The sequence below is a fragment of the Nannospalax galili genome, unplaced genomic scaffold (assembly GCF_000622305.1).
Source record: "Nannospalax galili isolate Female #2095 unplaced genomic scaffold, S.galili_v1.0 scaffold806, whole genome shotgun sequence".
Lineage (NCBI taxonomy): Eukaryota > Metazoa > Chordata > Mammalia > Rodentia > Spalacidae > Nannospalax > Nannospalax galili.
Window position 1 is genome coordinate 235,539 of NW_008355419.1, and position 17,856 is coordinate 253,394.

Below are 17,856 nucleotides of genomic sequence, written 5' to 3' on the forward strand. Positions count from 1 at the left end.
TCATGCACACAAAAAAGTTTGTAAGGAACCCACAAAAATTTATCCCTCCCATTCTGGAGAGAAAAGCAGGCTACTTATAAGCCCTGAAGTTGCAGAAACTCTAAGTGCCCTGGAAGTCTCCGGAGCCTTCTCCATCCTGCGTCAGCCTGTTCTTTGTGACTGAGCTCACACTTTCATGCTTGGTTGCTGAACTTAGTTTTTTGTTCCTTTTTTTTTTTTTTTTGAGACAGGGTCACCCTGTAGCCACAGCTGGCCTGGGGTTCACAATGTAGACCAGGCTGGCCTTGAACTCAGAGCTCCACCTGCCTCTGCCTCCCAAATGCTGGGATTAAACCATGTGCCACCATGCCAGCATGGTTGCTAAACTTGTAGGTGGGTTCCTCATGGGAAGGAACACCTGGCCTGGCCAGGTTTGGGCCTTTGGATTCAACTGGTTCTGACCTCTGGCTGACCCTAGCTTCCCAGCACTTCAAATAACCTGGGTTTGGGGCTAGACTACATTTTCTGCAGTCAAAGGACTGGAGCTAGACCTGGTCCTCAGGTACCTGGCCCTGGTGGCCACCTCTTTGGGAGGCTAGTGGGGTGCATCAGAGAGACATAGATACACATATACACACACAATACACACAAATGCACAATATGTACAGGCACACATGTGTGCATAGGCAGATGCAGACATCTATACGCATATATGCACAGTATATACAAAGCCACATACATGCACACAGAGACACATGTGCACACATGTGCACATAGATACCCATGCACAGATAAGTACATATGCATGCACATGCATCCCTCTGGTACCACCTTCTCCTCTAGCTACTAGCCTGGGTTCCTGCTGCTACATACCTTAGTGGGTGTAGGAAAGCTATTCTTAGTGTCCTGGCCACCTCTAGAGCTGAGAAGTCCTCAAGACAGTACTGCCTCTTTTGATGTCTGGACATCTGAGGTCATTGTGAAGAAGGGATGAAGTTACACAGAACAAAGATCTGGGCATGCCTACATGCCACCAGGCCCCCAATACCCATCCCAGTCTGACTTGTCCAGAATACAGTTGCCACCTTTATTCTCAAATAGCAAAGCAGTCCTCCTTAGGGACATGATCTCTCTCTAGCCTTCTCTGATCTAAACCTGTAGGTTATTCCTCAGACATTCTTCCAGGGCAGACAGCTTCTCCAGGACCTTGTGTCGTCCAGAGCCAGGTGGTACATCCTCCTACCTTTTTTTTTTTTTTTTTTGAGACAGGGTCTCCCTGTAGCCCCAACCTGGAACTATATAGACCAGGCTAGCCTCAAACTCACAAAGATCTGCCTGCCTCTGCCTCCTGAGTGCTGGGATTAAAGGTGTGCACCATCATGCCTGGCCTCCTAGCTCTTATGGTATGGTTTCCCCACAGATGCCTTCTCCCCAAACTTTGTCCTTTGCTGTGACAGCAGGTGTCTGGTACCAACCTGCTTCTTGCTGGAACTCCCAATAGAATTTAGACTTCCCCCTGCCCAGAACTCAGCTGTAGCTGCCATGCACACCAGGAAGCAGTACAAGGGTTGTGAATTTGGTGGTAGCAGACACACATTCCATTTGGTTTATACATTTTACTTGTCTGCTATGGTAGCACATGGGCACCAGGAAGTAATTTTTTTAATAAACTGACCTTGCAGCTGCTTCATACTAGTTCCTCTGACTTTTTGTGCTAATATCTCCAAGTTCTGCTTCCTGAGGGTAATTACCTGGCAGGAAAGGCTGGTGAACATCTGGGTTCTGAAATGTTTAGAGTCTGTAGATATTTTATGGATCATGTGAACAGTTTTCTTGTCATGCTTCCCAATGGAGATATGTTTCCTTCCCCTGTATGTTGATTAGTTTTTTGAAATGTCACCTCTCACATGCCCAGATTCTCCTTCCTGAGACTGTTGTAAGCTGTTTAATTACTTATTTAATTTGTGTGTGTGTACACATGCACCACAGCACATGCGTGTAGGTCAGAAGACAACTTGCAGGAATAGGTTATCTCCTTCCACTGTGTAGGTCTTGAATCAAACTCAGGTCCTCAGGCAGCAAGTGCCTTTATCAGCTGAGTCATCTCACCATTCCTGATGTAAGCATTTTAAGTGCCAATAGAACTCACATCTCACAAATAGTAACTTTCATGATCACCATGAAGACTATACCTCAGTAGCCCCTTAAGTTCATGAAAACTGATGTCAGGAAGGACTAGCCCACCTGTTGCACACCTCGGGACTGTGCAGAAGAGGCTCTAAGGTTCAGCTCAAGATCCTTGTTCTAGTTTGCTTTCACTTGTAACAAAACACTCGACCAGTACCAACTTGGGGAGGAAAGGGTTTATTTGTCTTACATCTCTCAGGTCACAGTTCATCAGAGAGCCCAAGGTAGGAACTCAGGGCAGGAACCTGGAGGCAAGAGCTGAAGCACAGACCATGGAGGAACACTGCTTACTGGCTTGCTTCCCTGACCCGTGCTCAACCTGCTTGCTCATACAAAGCAGGACAACCTGCCCAGGGGTGGCACCGCCCACAGTGCATTGGGCCCTCCCACGCCAGTCAACAATCAAGAAAATACCCCACAGACATGGCCACAGGCCAGTCCAATGGAAGCAATTCCCCCACTGAGGCTCCCTCTACCCAGGTGTGGCAAGTTGACCACTAAAGCTATCCAGCACAATCCTCTCTGCAACCAATCAAATGCACCAATGTATGAAAAATAAATCACTGTGGTCAAATGGGCTATGTCCTATGAATGCAAGAATGTCTTGATAACAATGGAGAAAAATGTGATTACTTCAACTGGTGCAAGAAAAGCTTTGAATAGGGGCTAGAGAGATGGTTCAGCTATTAAGAGTAGAACTGCTTTTGCAGAAGATTAGAGTTTGATTCCCAGCTCCCATACCAGGCAGTTCAAAACTGCCTGTAACTTTAGCTTTGGGGTCATCCAATAATTTTAGCCTCTGAGGGCACCTGCACATACCCTCCCTATACACATACAATTAAAATAAATTTCAAAAAAAGCTTCCAGTAAATTTAAAACTAGGCCGGGGATGTGACTCAATTGGTACAGTGGTTGCCTAACACACACAAAACTCTGGGTTCTCTCTCCAGCACCACATAAACCAGGCATGGTAGCACAGGCCTGTAACCTCAGCACTCAGGAGGTGGCAGGAGGATGATAAGGAGTTTAAGCCAGCCTGTGCTACATGAGACCATGCCTTTAAAAAAAACAAAGAAAATAAATATACTTGTAAGCAAACCAGGGATAGAAGAAAATTCACTAACATGATAAAAGTTTACAAACCAAACCTCACAGCAGATAGACACAGAATTCAGTACATTCTCTGGAAGGTCTGCATCAGGTCCCGGTGTCCCAACAGCAGTTGCCGCTCAACACAGCACTGGAGGCAACTGTCCACAGAACAAGGAGAGGAAAATGCACAAGATGTATATAGATCATAATAGCAGAGATACAATTAATGTTATTTTTCAGAAGACTGATTTCTCTTTCTAGAAAGTCATAATCAATGAGGAAACTATTACGTCAAGGTTGTTATATAGAAGATATCAGCTGGCAGTGTAGTTTAAGGTAAGTGCATGGGACAGGCAAGGCCCTGGGTTCAATCTCTAACACCAAAAAATTAAGCAAAACCAATATAGCATCAATGTTCTAGTTTGTTTCTCCATTGCTGTGACAAAATACTCCAACTAATACCAACTTGAGGAGGAAAGGGTTTATTAGGCTTACACCTCCTGGGTCACACTTCATCAAGGAGTCCAAGGGAGGAACTCAGGGGAGGAACCTAGAGGCAGGAACTGGAGCACAGGCCATAGAAGAACACTATTTACTGGCTTGTTCCCCTGGCCCCTGTTCAGATTGCTTTCTTATGCAACACAGGCCCACCTGCCCAGGGATGGCACCACCCACAGTGGGCTGGACCCTCGCACATCACTCAACAATCAAGAAGATGCCCCACAGACATGGCCACAAGCCAGTCCTGTGGAGGCAATTCCCCAATTGAGGTGCCATCAACCCAGGTGTGTCAAGTTGACACTAAAGCTATCCAGCACACTCAATAACAGAACAGTGACTGGGCATGGTAGTGCATGCCTTTAGTCCCAGTACTCTGGAGGCAGAGGCTGGCTAATCTCTGTAAGTTCAAGGCCAGCCGGGTCTACATAGTGCATTTCAGGCCAGCTGGGGCTACAGGGAGACCCTGTCTCAAAAAAACAAAAAACAAAAAACAACCCAATAGCTGGGAGTAGTGGTGCACACCTTTGGTCCCAGCACTCGGGAGGCAGAGGCAGGTGAATCTCTGTGAGATTGAGGCTAGCCTGGTCTATATAGCGAGTGCCAGACCAGCTGAGGCTATAGGGAGACCCTGTCTCAAAAAACAAAGATCAGGGGCTGGAGAGATAGCTCAGCAGTTAAAAGCACTGACTACTCTTGCAGAGGACCCAGGTTCAATTCCCAGCACCCACATGGTGGCTATGAACCGTCCTTAACTCCAGTTCCAGGGGAATCCAAAGCCTTCTTCTGACCTCCGAGGCATTGCACAACACGGGTGCACTCACATACACGCAGGCAATATATTCATATACATAAAATAAAAATAATAAAATATTTAAAAACAAAAAAACAATAAACCTACAAAACTCAATAATATTTCCCTGAAAACATCAAAATGAAATGGCCTATTACAAAGGGGTCAGTTGATCCTGTATAATTCACAGGCATACAGTCTCTAAAACAGTATTCAGTGTGGGGATGCTCAGTGATGATGGCTACACAGCAAGGCAGGTGTGCTTAATGCTACTGATCTGTCTAAAAATGATTTAACGTGTACATTTTGTTGTATATACTTTACCAACGATAGAAAAATCAATAGTGTTAAAGTCAGATACAAAATGTCCCATAGTATATGATTCCATTTATAGAAAATGACTAGAATAGGTAAATCCACTAAAACTTTATCATGTTAGTGAACTTTTCTTCTATCTCTGGTTTCCTTACAAATATATTTCTTTTCACGTATGATGTTTCCAAAAAAATATTTTTTTATTTAAAGGTGGTGGTTCCCAGAATGATAAATGTACACTTTAAACAGTTTTTATATGAATTTCACTTCCTTTTTATTTGTTTTTTGAGACAGGGTTTTATTCTGTAACCCACATTGGCCTTAAACTCTCCATCCTTGGCCTGCCTCTCAAATGCAGGGATTACAGGCCTGTACCACCACATTTATATTCAAGCTTTATTCAACTTTCTAGTAATAAGAAGCCAATAAAAAGGAAAGCATTGATCAATACCAGCCGTAACCAATTAGAAAAAAAATAGAATTTATACTAGAGCTATAAAGTATTGATCTAGTGATTAACATATGTGAGTGCATACCACATCTATCCAGACCTTTAAAAATTGGGCTGGTGCAGCGGTTTCTCCAGTCTTGGGGAAAAATCAAACACCACCAGAAATCCAGCTCCTGTAACTCAACATGACATCCACAAAACTTACTCAACACTACAGTTGGAATTTTTTCAGGAACTAGATAAATTAACCCTTAAAGTTATAGAAAAAAAGGGAGTGTGAATAACCAAGTAATCCTTACAAGAGAAAAGAGAGAGCTAGCTCTTCCAGAAGGGCCTATTACAAAGCAGCTACACTTGACCCAGAACAAGAAATGTCTGGGCAGAGGCCTGCCTACAATGTACACTGACAGAACTCTACAAGCCAAAGAGATGTAGAGTTTCAAACAGTACTGGGGAAACAAGAACATAATGGAGCAGAAAATGGACCTTCAGCAAGCTACCTACCTTCTGTGATATGAGGTGGGGTAAAGAAGGGTGCCATGCCCTGACTCTAATCCATAAACCATGTTTAAATGTGATTGCGGGTCAGTAAGGTGGCTCAGTGAGTAAAGGCACTTGCTGCCAAAGCTGATGACCTGAATTTAATCCCTAGGACCCACATGGTAGAAAGAGAAAACTGAGTTGTACAAGATGTCTTCTGACCTCCATGTACACACACACAAAAAATAAATAAATAAATTAATTAATTAATTAATAAAATAAAATAAAATAAATGTAATTGAAGCAATTAAGATATGATTGAGTTTGGCTGCCTAGAACCAATAAGGGGTTCTACAATTCCACAGGAATGTGGAACAACTGGCAAGAACCTGTGAGTGACATTTTACAAAAGGGTGCCCTTGAGCCCGGGGGCCTCCTGTGAGTAAAGGCCCAGCATCAGCATTAGACATGCAAATAGAACCCTAAGAGGGGCTTTTGTCACCCATCAATGGGCAAGGCCAACCCCTAGTGCTTGTATGGGCTATGGGGCCAGGAGGAGTGTACGCAGGACAGTCTGAAGGTGGCCTAATGAGCCAGGTTGAGTGTCCCTTCAGCTGGACAGTGTCCCAGCACATGGGTTGGCAACAATTCAGGGGTGACATGGATGCATCCTGTACTGGATGCTAGGGGAATGAAGGGACAATGCAAGGGAAACAAGGTTGGTGCCCATACTGAAAACAACCATCACAAGACAGTCCACAGGGAATAGGGTACAGGAGCACAAGGGCAGGCTAGCAATCTCCTCCCAAGGTGAGAACAAAGACCTTTTCAGAGGATTCCTGGCTATCTGCAGCCTGGTGGGTCTACACCCAAGGTGGACCTTACCCAAGGCTACTAGGTTCTGAGAGATTCACAGCAGTCTATCCCATGCATGGGCCTAGAGTGACTGCATTGGCTAATCATTACAATGTGATTGGGGCTCAGGGGTGTGCAGGATTCAATAGAACACAGCGTAGACGATCCTGCCTGCCCTCTGTCTGCCAGGGCCCGCTAACACACACAGTGGCAATGGCTCTCAGCAGGCTGCGACTGTGTGGCTGAACAGAATGAGCTGAGCAGCCACCACAGCTCTTAGATGCTATCAGCCTTTGTGGCCCTTGCAGATAGGTACTCACCATATGGGATTTATAGGCCCTACCTGGGCACTTGGAAGGGCAGTGAGCATGCTTGTCTCATAGGAGGTGAGACATATGGTCTCTCGGGGACAAATCTGGCTCTAGGATTAGAGTTCTCCAACTCACTATGACAGTCACTTAGGGCTGGGTGGCCAGGTTGTTTTCCCCCACCCCGATGCAGGTGGCCACAGGACCCATGGGATGCAGGCTCCTCCTTGTCTAGTTGCAGAGTCCTGAGGTCATCATCACTTTAGCATCTCATCAAGGCAGAAGAGCTGCCCGGACTAACAGATGACTACAGGTCTTGCCTGCAAGCAGGGTCTAAGCCTCAGTATCAGATAAGGAGGGAACTGACTCTCCTGGGGTAGATTCTTGGGTGCTCACCACTGAGACTGAGTGCAGTGGCTGTGAACCAGTAGTGCATGCAGAAATGTATGGAGGAGGGCACTTCCACTCCTACCAGGAAACATAAACCTACCGTGGAAGAGAGTTGTCCTCCCCACCCCTACAATGTTCTCAGCTTCTCCCTAGGGAAAGCTGTTGCCCTTGAGGTGGGACTGGCCAGGGCTCAGCAGCCCGACCTAGATACCAGCAGGGTCTATAAGCCCCCAGGACAGCCTTCGTCTGATCTTTTCTTGTTGTTCTTTTTCTTGTTTCTCCAAGTCAGGTTTTTCCTCATTATTTCAAGGTCTTCACTTTTCAGTGAAAGCCCCTTGGCATTCTTGTGTAGTCAGACACTATACACAAACCCTGTTTTTTCTCAGAGCAGAAGTTAAAAATTATTCAACGCAAAATTCCTGGGCTGTGGAGCAGCGGCAGTTGTACCAGGCAAAGGTTTCCACCACATTCCGCCCAGCCAGGCTGTGATAAGACAGCCCTGTTAGCCCACAAGGCACCCAAGGCCCCAGGGACCAGGTAGGACTGAGACTTCACTGGAGTCTGTGGGAAATTGGGAGCAATCATCTGTGGGCTTGTGGTTACCGGAGTTACCTTGGTGCTTCTGAAAAGTCCAAAAGCCCTGCCCTGAAAGCGTTTCTTCCTAGCTCCAAGTGTGTCAGTGTCTTGGGAGGGTGTTTTCCAGGGCACGTCTGGCTGAACAACCAGATAACCAGCATGAACTCAAATCCATGGGAAAGGAGGCCTCTTTTGCAAAGGGCAGGAGGTCTTCCAGAAAACCGCAGTTACTTTCAGTGTATGTTAGGAGGTGGGGTGGGGATCGGGTTGTGGTCTTGTGTTATTTGAAAATAGTTGCCACAGCTAGACTAAGTAAAGGCCGTGCCTCCCTCACTCAGGGACATGGCCTGGGGAAATTCATAGAAAAACCGTGGGGTAACCCATGTACTCCTAGGAGAAGTTGGGGGTCTTGGACCACTGTGATATTTTGTGGGTGTCTTAAGTTTCCTTTGAGAAAAGATGATTGTGAAAACCCTAAATTGGTCTAACTGGATCTAGCCTGTGTCTGGTGCCCCAGAAGGGACTGCTTATGAGGGAAGCAGATCTACTCCATTCATTAAGTCACATGTGTACATAAATTGCCCTATAAGTATGGGATCTGGAGTAAGCTACTCTAGGACTGGGTGTCCCAGGTTTATTTATCAAAGCTGAAATTCAGGCTGGTGGGGATCCAAAAGTCCAGGGTGCTACAGGAGTGGGCCTGCCCTTGGCCTCAGATGTAAGGTTCCTGGGCACTCTGCCAGGCAAGAGGCGTGGGGAGGGAAGTGAACATGGGTGGGGGAAGCTGGACCACATGAAGCCATACCATGATGGGAAAACCCAGATGATATCAACCATCAAAACAAGAGGAAGTATAAAATGTGAATCATCTACTGTCAAAGAGTAGGAAAGGTTATTTAGAGACTGGTCCTTGGAAGCAAGAACAGTTGTTCACAGCCAATTTTCAGCTGACCTGTAGTTGTAGGCCAAGGCAGTATGATTTCAACCACTCCCAGGCCTCGCAGAGAGTACACCAATGCAACTTTTACTTTCATTTTCTATTAGAGCTATACTTGCATGCTGTTTGAGACAAATATTCTACAGGTATTGGACAAACATTTTCCTGGCCACACCCTACATCAGCCCCAACTCTAGTGGGATTCACCTCCACTTGCCCTGACAGGATTAAAAACGGCCACCCACTGACCTCACCTGGGTGGGGACATGTTTGTCTTTCTTCTATCCCCTATTCTGGTACTACATACTTAGGTTTCCTGTCTTCCCCACAGTTACACTAGTTCAATTAAACCCTTTTGTGACAAGATCTGCATTTGAGGGGCCTGTGGCTCCTGACACTTGTTCTAACCTGAATCCTTGTGCTATCTTCCATATAGTTAATAATTGCCTTTCTTCTTCCTTGCTTACTTAGTTTTCTGTGAGAACATTACTAATTCATCTGAACTGGGCTTTTCTGGGGAGGCCTCTCTGGCCTGCTCCTTCCAGGCCTAGGGGAGGCTGGGACCCTGAAATGGGATTTACCCTGAAGGTGAATTCACCCTGTAGTCACCTAGAAGTGGTATGTCAGAAACACATGGCTTTAAAGTGTGCTATTCTGTGATCCTACTAGGATAGTGGTTGAACTGAGTCTCTTTGGGGCTGGGACTATCCTCCAGGTGTCCCCCAGGGTTGCTGTGAACATAAAGCAATATCTTTAATTCCTGGTTTTTATATGAAAACTGTTTTTTTAATTCCTGGTTTTGATATGAAAACTTTTTTTAATTCCTGGTTTTGATATGAAAACTGTTTTGTTTTGTTCCCCCCACCCCATGGTGGTTTTTGAGGCTTTTCTTTTGTCAGCATGGTTCAGACATTTCATGTATATGAACCTTCATGAGGGTTTATTAGACTCCCTTCTGCTAGGTGCCCAATGGCTCTTCCAATTTGGAATTCTTGTCCCTAAGTTTTAGGGACTTGTATTTCCTGAATTGTTATTCTTTGGTCTTACTTTTTATTTATTTATTTATTCATTTATTATTTTTATTTTATGTGTATGAGTGTATTGCCTGCACCCATGTAGTGAAATTCCTGTGGAGGTCAGAGAGGGTGTTGGGGGCTGGAGAGATGGCTCAGTGGTTAAGAGCACTGACTGCTCTTGCAGAGGACCTGGGTTTGATTCCCAGCACCCACATGGTGGCTGTGAACCATCCTTAACTCCAGTTCCAGGAGAATTCGAAGCCCTCTTCTGACAAGAGGGCACCTCACGACACAGATGCACTGACATACATACATGCAGGCAATACACTCAAACACATAAAATAAAAATAATAAATAAAATTTTAAAAAAGGTGTTGGATCCCCTGGAACTGGAGTTATGGACAGTTGTTAGCTACCATGTAGGTGCTAGGAATCAAACCCAGGTCTTCTGCAAGAGCAGTCAATGCTTACCTGCTGAGCTATCTCTTCAGTCCCAGTCTTACTTTTTAAACATCTGTTTATTATTTATAAGAGGCATGGGTGTGGGCATGTGGGTACCACAACATCTGTGTGGCAGTCAAAGGACAACCAACCATGTGAATATGTTTTCTCCTTCCACCACGTGGGACCCAGGGATCAAACTCAGGTCTTGACAGCAAGCACCTTTATTTGTTGATCCATCTTGTCAGTTTTGGTGGACAGATCTCATATAGCCCAGGCTGATCTTGATCTAGATATATAGACAAGGCTGGTCTTGAACTCCTAATCCTCTTGTTTACCTCCCAAGTGCTAGGATTACAAACTCACACCTCTACACCCAGTAAAGTCCTCTGCCACTGAGCTATATCCCCCAGAGTTCCAATGGGGTTTTCTTGAATTATACTTTCAATTATTTTCTCCCTTCTATTTTTGATGTTCTTGACTTTTGGAGTAAACACTACTGAGATTTGGAATTGGTCCTCTATTTTCCATGTCCTGTCCTTTGCCCTTTCACTTTACTTCTAAGGGTTTATGGTAAAACTATGGGCATTTTCAGTCCGGCGAGATGGTGCATGCCTTTAATCCCAGCACTTGGGAGGCAGAGGCAGATGGATCTCTGTGAGTTCCAGGCCAGCCTGGTCTACATGGTGAGTTCCAGGACAGCTGGGGCTACAGGAAGACCCTGTCTCAAAAAGACCAAATAAATAAATAAATGAGTAAATAAAGGCTATTTTCTCCCTGTACCTTCTTCCTCTCCTCCTCCTCCTTCACCCTCCTCCTCCTCCCCATTCCCCCTCCCCGGGTATTTTTGAGATAGGGTATCCCTATGTAGCCAAAACTGACCTTGAACTCCTGATACTCTTGCTTGCCTCTGACTTCCAAATACTGAGATTACAGGTGTGTACCACCATACCCAACTTCCAATTATTTTCAATCATGTTAATTTACAAGAGCTCATTTTTATCCTCTGAAAACTTTTTATAGCATCCTAATATTTTTACACGATCATAATATTTTCTCTTATCTCTTTGAGAATATTAATAATATTTTGTGGGTTTTGTCTTTTTTTTCTCTTTGTACATTCTATGTTTAATATAAAATATTTTATAGCATCTTCCTCCAATCTTCCTCACAGTAATATTTCTATTTATTTATCTATTTGGTCTTTTTGAAACACGGTCTCCCTATAGCCCCAGCTTGCCTGGAACTCACTAATTTACTATTTTTATTTTATTTTATGTGTATGACTGCATTTCACGCATGCATGTAAGTATACCTGTGTCATGTAATGCCTGCGGAAGTCAGAAGAGGCTGTTGGATCCCCTGGAACTGGAGTTACAGTTGTTAGCCATCATATGGGTGCTGGGAATCAAACCTGGGTCCTCTGCAAAAGCAACCAGTGCTCTTAGCCACTGGGCTATCTCTCTAGTCCCCTCAAAGTCACATTTCAGTATCAAAATTAAAACTTGGGCAGAGCAAAGTATTACGGAAGTAAAGCAGCAGACAGGCCATGGATATAGGGAAATATTTTAACTTTAATAATGACAAATTATTAAATTCAGTACTGTATTGACAGCTCTTTAAATGTATTTTTTGTCAGCACTTGGGAGGCAGAGGCAGGCAGATCTCTGTGAGATTGAGGCCAGCCTGGTCTCCATAGTGAGTTCTAGGCCAGCTGTGGCTACAGGGAAACCCTGTATCAAAAAAAGACCAAAAAACAATGTATTTTTTAATCATTTATTTACTGATTTATTGTGTGTTTGTGTGTATGTGTATAAATAGATGTATGTACATCCATCCATCCATGTGTGTACACAGGATCAGAGGATAACTTGTGGGAGTCAGTTCTTTCCTTCTACCATATGTATTCCAAGAATCAAACACAGGTTGTAGGCCAGGCGTGGTGGCACACACCTTTAATCCCAGCACTTGGGAGGCAGAGACAGGCGGATCTCTGCAAGTTTGAGGCCAGCCTAGTGAATCCAGGCCAGCCATGGCTACAGGGAGACCCTGTCTCAAAAAGACCAAAAAAAAAAAGACAGAAACAATGTAGAAAGGTGGGAGGCCTGGCAAGGTAGCCAATAAGCACATATGAAAGTCATGGGATTTGAAGAGTCAGATTCACTGTCAGGGAAGCACAAGAAGTATAGGTACGCTGCTTAAGAAGAGTTCAGACTTCTCAGGACTATGTCCCCACAATGGGTATTTGATGGGTAAAGAGCTGTTGCTCCTTAGGAAGTAGACAGCCAACCTACCTCAAGATCAGGAAATAGAGGCAAGGCTGGCCCAGCTGAGAGGGGCCCAGGACACCTCAGGTCACATTAAATGTATCTACTGGCCAAAAGAAGGAGCAAAACTGCTTTTGCTGGAGAGCTTGAGTGTGTAGCCTTTACCTCAGGGAGGCCATCTAGTCATATCAGCCAAGAATTGAGTGTCTATAGCCCTCAATGCAGTCCTTGGCTCCATTGGATGCTCCCAAAATTGTTCTAGAAAGAGAGCCCAGGTCTTATAAGAGTAGGTAGGCACCATGAGGTCACCCCTATAGCTCCTTGTGACACCTGGTATAAAGCTGAGTGAGTGCCTTCAGGGCTGGCTGTGTCTTAGTTGAAGCTGCCATAACAAAATACCACACACTTGAGACTTAAGCAATAGCAGGTTGTTTCTTCATAGTCCTGGGGGATACAAGCTGAGATCAAGGTGTGAATAGGGTTTTCTCTCTAGGCCTATATTCTTGGCACCTTTCAAATGTCCTCACATTTTCTCTATACCTGCTGCCCTTCCCTTGTATCTCTGTTGGTGACCTGATCTCTCTGAGGATACCAGTGAGACAAGCCAAAGGCTAATCTAAGGCCTCATCCTCTAAGGTTCACCTCTAAACATACATCCAGAGGTCCTGGGACTGTGGTAGGGCTGGTCAGTCTTCAGTTTCTGGAGTGTCCTTCCTAGCAGGCAGTTCCTCATGAGTGTCACTTGCCCTGATGCAAGGTGGCTGACTGGACAGTACAAGGCACCTATCTGGCCTTGTAGATATCTGCCTCTGCCAGTGATCTCAGTCATCCTGGGAAAGAGAGGCTGGGAAAGCAGCCACCTCTCACCTTGCATTTTAATATTTTACTTCCTCTCCAGTATGATTAACCCATGGCCTTGAACCCAGCTGTACAAGGTAGCCTGGCTACCTCTTTGGGAGGGTCCTAAACCTTCCTTCCAAGGATATCAAGAGCTTTGGTGGGGACATGTTCCACCCTCCCTGACCCGTCTGAATACTCAGCACCAGAATTCCTAGCTGACCTGACTGTTGCAGTTCCCTGGAATTTGTCCTTGTGGGTGGGGAAAGGAGTATCTTAGAAGGTAGTCTGTTCTTTGTTTTCTGTATAACCCTGGTTGGTCTAGAACTCCCTATGTAGACCAGGCTAGCCTCAAACTTTCAGAGATCCACCTGTCTCTACCTCCCAAGTACTGGGATTAAAGGCATGTATCACACCTGGCTTATTTTTTGTCTTCTTGGAAAAGTAGTTTGATTAACTTGTTTCCCTTAGTGTGTGCTTGACATTAGTGTCCAGAGACTAAAATTCTCTTCCAAGAAATAAAGGCCCAATAGAAATAGTATGATGTGTGATATACCAAAGCCCCCTGCTGTACTGCCTTATTGGCACCAAACCATTTTATCTCCTCAACCCTCAAGCCCACTAAGCAGGTCGGAACAGACCTCAGCATTTTGCTCCTTCAAACCACTCCTCACTGTCCTGTGAAAACAATGAATGAGGCAGGAAGGGCTGCCTCAAAGGACACAACCATGTGGTCCCTCAGCAAGTGCAGTGGCTTCTGGGGTTATCTATGTGCTGGTATAGCACTGTGGTCCCTCAGCACAGCTTTGTAACACAGGAACTAGAGTTTTGGGCAGGTCCTGGTAGAGATCAATTCCTCACAGTCAAAAGCTACATCAAGAGATCTGTAGGACCCTGGGGTTCCCAAAGGTGCCCTGAACCAGGCCACACAGAGCATATGGAAGGGAGGAGACATCCCAGAGGCCCACTTGAGGGGCCCAAGTCAATGCCCACATCAGGCATCCAGGTTTGTCCTGATAGCATCAGCCCCAGAAAGGATTGTTAGAAGTGAATGGTGATTGAAGGAAGAGTGGAAGGAGCCCTGGCACAAAGGCTTTGGAGACACTAGTGGGGAGGGGATCTGCTGAGGCTTGAAGAACAGAAACTGGGAGCCTGCTCTGCGGGTCTGTAGCTGGTAATAACCATAGCTAGAAATTTTACTGCAGAACTCTTGGCCCATCACAGTGTGGGAGGGGCTTGCTCTCTTCATGGGTCCCTGAAACCTTAAGGTCTCAGGTCCATACCCTGTCCAGTCACTGCTATCTTGAACTCTTTGCCTGCCTTATCCTCTGAGCAGCCCCCAAATCCTCCTGCTTCTCTCTATCAATGGAGATCCCCTCACAGGCAAGCTACCATCTTCTACAGACAGATCTTCTACACCCACCCCTCTGTCCACAGACCACTGGGATTTAGCTATGCACATTCTTGTTCAGTAATCTTGGCTGACTGGGGTCCTTACTTCCAAAAGGCCTGAAAGAGTTTAAGTGGATACCAGACCCTGAGTTCTGTATCCCCTCTGGTCCTTATTTCATGGCATCACTCAGGCCTCATAGGTAGCCTGGGAGCCATGACAGCAGCCTTGACCCATTTCTAGTTCCTTCCAAATTAGTCACATCAAGGCAACATATGAGGCCATTATCTACTCATAGAAAAGACAGCCATGGGGGACATGGCTTCCTTGACAGGGTCCCAAAAGACCCAGGAGGATGTGGCTGGCTTCCAGGGGCTCCACCTAAATCAATGAACACACTCCCCCAGTTGATCTATATTTTAGCTTCAAAGGGCTTCAGTCTCCAGAATACCAGATACCACCAAGTCATCTACTTGGTGATTCCATTTCCCAAGGTGGTTGTCCCAGCAATACCCTCTGATCATCCTAAAATCATTGTCCCTGTCCTTTTCCCCAGCCACTCTGCAGACCAGGCTGCTGGTATTCTGGCTTGCAAAGTGCTTTGGGCCTGGGTTACATACATACATACATACACATACATCTACTTCCTGGGTAGGATCAGGTCTTTTTACCTCCTCAGGGAGCAGGGGAGTAGTGGTGCTGACTTACCCTGTGCAGGCTGGCTAGTTGTAGCTGCCCACAAATTTCCACTGTGCAAGTACACATGCTAGGTTCTACTCAGTCAGGGCACTGCCAGCCTCCTATGGGCTAGGAGTTTCAGAAAGGTCCAAACATGAACTGTGGGACACTTTGTGTTTCTCAAACCCCACTCACTCCACATGGTGGATGTCATCTATGTGGACCCTGCATAAGGGTTACGCTGCTCACAGGCCTAGCTTCTAGAAATCTGGGGCTACTTTTTTTTTTTTTCATTAATCTTCATTTCATTTTTTTAATATTTTATTTTCATTTTATGTGTATGCATGTATTGCCTGCGAGTTGGTAAGTGCACCTGTGTCTTGCAATGTCCGTGGAAGACAGAAGAGGCTGTCAGATCCCCTGAACTGGAGTTACAGTTGTTAGCTGCCATGTGGGTGCTGGGATTCGAAGCCGGGTCTTCTGCAAGAAAAGCCAGTGTTCTTAACTGCTGATGTTTTTTTTTTGTTTGTTTTTGTTTTTTTGTTTTTTAAATTCTATCCCTGGGCTGGGTGTGGTGGCACATGCCTTTAATCCCAGCACTTGGGAGGCAGAGGTAGGCAGATCTCTGTGAGTTCCAGGCCAGCTGGGGCTACAAGGAGACCCTATCTCAATAGGACAAAAAAAAAGACTCATCCCTCTTTTTTTTTTTTTTTGTCTCCTTGTAGCCTGTTGCACTAAATTTTCCCCTCCCCCCTTCTTGAGAGGCCCCCACCTATGCCCTCTAAGGCCCCAGGGCTATTTGGGTTTTAGCATGGTTTATATGATGTTCGGGAAAGGGTGACTTACAAAGCATAAGCTCCCATAGTCCATCTTCTGCATTTTGACTAAGCTTTGAGATCCTTGCTATGCCCTGCCTGAAGTTCACCAGCTGTCTGTGCACCATCTCGCCCCTTGAGATCCATGTGGGGTCCACAGGGTCCTTGAAAGGTCCACAGCACCCCTCAGGGTCCACGGTGCCCCACGTGGTCCACAGCAGGCTGGCTTGCCTGCTCGCCTGCTGCTTGCTGCTCCCCAAATGGTGCCAACTCCTTCACCTTTTCCCAGTGTGCTCTGCTTCTCTCTGGGTCTCTAGACCCACTCCCTCTTTTCCTGGGAGGACGAATTTACCCAACACTCCGTCCCTTCCTCCAGCTCTTAGAATCTTTCTCCCAATCTCCCTCAAGGGTCCCTGAGCTTTGGAGAGGGTGACAGATGCAGGGCAATCTCGTATCATGGCAAGATAGTGACCTCTTGGGCCTCCCCATCATTTGTCTTCAAGACATGGCCACTGATCTATCTCAGTGTTTTCCCCTACTATAAAGACAAATGGAAGGAACTAGACACATCTAAACAAATGAGAATGTAAATACAAATGCCTAGAAGATATCCCAGTAGGTGTACCGTATTCATTAAATAGTATACTTGCAACAGCTTCCCCGCTGGGGCCTATAGCCTTCCCTGACAGGGGGTTGGCCTGGTCTACAGTACTAGATGTGTGTTCCATCCCTAGGAGCTAGCCTTATCCAATTAGAAATTTGTGAGTTGTATGTATGTTAGTCAAGCCATTATTGCACTTGCAGGCATTGCTTGGCATGTCCATAGTGTGCAGCACACATAGCCCATTGTTGAGTAGAATCATAGGGGATCCTTTCTTCCCCAACCATCTGCATACCACCTTCTGGCACCATGAAAGCCATCCATCCAGTGGCATGGAGTTTTTGGCTTAGTCTCTGCTCCATCTCTTCTTCTCCCATGCTCACATCATGCAGTGTCTTCAGCAACATGGCCTTACCAACCTTTCTAGTGTACAATCGACATTAGTGGCAATAGCCTTGGTGAATTTGAGGACCTCTAGGATCTCTCTCTGACCAAGAGCTCATAGGGAGGCGACCCACCCCTGGTGCTGTAATTTTTCTTAACAGTTGTACAGTTTTGGGAACCTCTGTTTTTATCTTACCCAACCATAAAACTTCCAAGAATTGGGGCTGGAGAGATGGCTCAGTGGTTAAGAACACTGGTTGTTCTTGCGGGGATCCACAGCCTCTTCTGTCCTCTTCAGGCACTGCATGACACAGGTGCACTTACCTATATGCAGGCATAACACTCACACACATAAAATAAAATAAATAATTAATAATAATAATTATAATAATAATAATAAAACCTCCCAAGAATCTTACAGTTGAAGCTGGCCTTTGTTTCTTCAGGTGTCTTTCAAATGGGTTTCACATCTGTAAAACACTCAAGGGTTAACATCATATGTTAAATCAATCATAGACAAGGTCTAACACAGCATGGAAAGGTTTTATTCATTCATATTAATTGCT

The 17,856-nt window shown here is 45.5% G+C and overlaps 1 protein-coding gene across 1 annotated transcript in view; it reads left to right on the plus strand.

Moving 5' to 3' along the window:
• The first annotated feature begins 7,800 nt into the window (after positions 1–7,800).
• Positions 7,801–17,856, plus strand: part of Ttll10 (tubulin tyrosine ligase like 10) — a 60,404-nt gene continuing 50,348 nt past the window's right edge. Inside the window, exon 1 of the mRNA XM_029555826.1 lies at positions 7,801–7,885. The gene's annotated coding sequence lies outside the window, so the exon portion shown is untranslated. The remainder of the gene's footprint in view (positions 7,886–17,856) is intronic.